This window comes from Populus trichocarpa, chromosome 3, assembly GCF_000002775.5.
Source record: "Populus trichocarpa isolate Nisqually-1 chromosome 3, P.trichocarpa_v4.1, whole genome shotgun sequence".
In the NCBI taxonomy this organism is placed as follows: domain Eukaryota; kingdom Viridiplantae; phylum Streptophyta; class Magnoliopsida; order Malpighiales; family Salicaceae; genus Populus; species Populus trichocarpa.
The window spans coordinates 1,177,835-1,179,868 of record NC_037287.2 but is presented as its reverse complement, the minus strand read 5'-3'; the positions used below and the strand labels follow the sequence as shown (position 1 = coordinate 1,179,868).

The 2,034-nt window shown below is 42.0% G+C and overlaps 1 long non-coding RNA gene across 1 annotated transcript; it reads right to left on the bottom strand.

The window, feature by feature from the left end:
- Nucleotides 1–459: 459 nt before the first annotated feature.
- On the bottom strand, nt 460–852 carry LOC127905056 (uncharacterized). The gene is made up of 3 exons (XR_008058710.1): nt 780–852; nt 593–716; nt 460–531 (listed from the first exon to the last, which is right to left on the bottom strand). It is a non-coding gene; the product is annotated as an uncharacterized LOC127905056 (long non-coding RNA).
- Nucleotides 853–2,034: the final 1,182 nt, after the last annotated feature.

The window sequence follows — 2,034 nt, the reverse complement described above, 5'->3', positions numbered from 1 at the left end:
CTTTCTTTTTTTGTAAATTTGATTTTTCTTAAATTTTTTGTATTTTTTTGAAAACGAGCAATATCAACGTCGACTCAATGAAGAAAATCAATGATTTTAAAAATAACGCGTTAAAAGTTGAACGCGTTCCAAATGTCTTTGAAAATTTAAATTCTTTTGAGACGATGCTAAAAATGCTAAAAACGATGCAAATGTATTAAAAATGTATTTTTTGGATTTTCAATGTTTTTCGCTATTTTTGGATTTTTCTGAAAATTTATCAAAACATGGGTCAAAAATTGGGTAGCAACAGATGCCCCCTCTTTACAATGCTTACGAAGCAAAACTCCTCAATGTTTCGCATAGTAAGCTTTGTAAAGAAAAACTCTAAATGTTTCTTTCTTTTTTTTCCTTCTCCTTTCCTTCTTTCTCTCTTCTTCTTTCTTTCTCTCTTTTTCATTTTCTTTCCCTTTTTTGTTTTTTTTTTTTAACCTGAGATCCCATCAGGCGATCTCCTTGAACCAAAACCAAAATCTGCGTGGTTGGGCTAACCTGAGATCTCGTCCGGCGATCTCCTTTAACCAGAACCAATATCGTGTGTGGTTGGGCTAACCTGAGATCCCGTCCGACAATCCCCTTTAACCAGAACCAATATCCTGTGTGGTTGGGCTAACCTGAGATCCCGTCCGGCGATCCCCTTTAACCAGAACCAATATCCTGTGTGTGGTTGGGCTAACCTGAGATCCCGTCCAGCGATCCCCTTTAACCAGAACCAATATCCTGTGTGTGGTTGGGCTAACCTGAGATCCCGTCCGGCGATCCCCTTTAACCAGAACCAATATCCTGTGTGGTTGGGCTAACCTGAGATCCCGTCCGGCGATCCTCTTTAACCAGAACCAACATGAGATCCCATCTGGCGACCTCATTAAACCAAAACTAAAAAAATGTGTGTAGCTCGGTCAACCTGAAATCCCATCTGGCGATTCCCTTTAACCAAAGCTACATGAGATCCCATCTGGCGACCTCATTAAATTGGGACTAAAAAATGTGTGTAGCTCGGTCAACCTGAAATCCCATCTGGCGATTCCCTTTAACCAAAGCTACATGAGATCCCATCTGGCAACCTCATTAAAGTGGAACTAAAAAATGTGTGTAGCTCGGTCAACCTGAAATCCCATCTGGCGATTCCCTTTAACCAAAGCTACATAAGATCCCATCTGGCGACCTCATTCAACTGGAACTTAAAAAATATGTGGTAGCTCGGTCAACCTGAAATCCCATCTGGCGATTCCCTTTAACCAAAGCTACATGAGATCCCATCTGGCGACCTCATTAAACCAAAACAAAGAATATGTGGAACAAATGGTCTCATTGTAATGGGTGACCTACCCAGGTGGAAAGAATGTGGAAAACGGTCTCACTATGATGGGTAACCTACCCAAATGGAAAGAATATGAAGTGCGGTCTCATTATAATGGGTGACCTACCCAGATGGAAGATGAGAAAAATGTGAAGTGGTCTCATTGTTATGGGTGACCTACCCAGGTGGAAGATAGAAAAAATGTGAAGTGGTCGCTTTATAATGGGTGACCTACCCAGGTGGAAGATAGAAAAAATGTGAAGTGGTCTCATTGTTATGGGTGACCTACCCAGGTGGAGGATAGAAAAAATATGAAGTGGTCTCATTGTTATGGGTGACCTACCCAAATAAACAAAACATGGAGAATTGGTCGCGTTGTAATGGGTGACCTACCCAGAAAAATGTTGGTCTCATTGTAATGGGTGACCTACCCAAGGAAAAAGGAAAGAGTGGTCTCATTGTAATGGGTGACCTACCCAAGTTGAAGAATGGCCTCATTGTAATGGGTGACCTACCCAGAAAAATGTTGGTGAGGGCTCAAAGGCGCACTCGAAATGTGGTAGGGTTAGAAAACGCACTACCTGAAAAACAATGGCTCAAAGGCGCACTTTAAAGGAGGTAGGGTTGGAAGACGCACTACCCAAGAGATGTGAGGGCTCAAAGGCGCACTCGAAATGAGGTAGGGTTAGAAAACG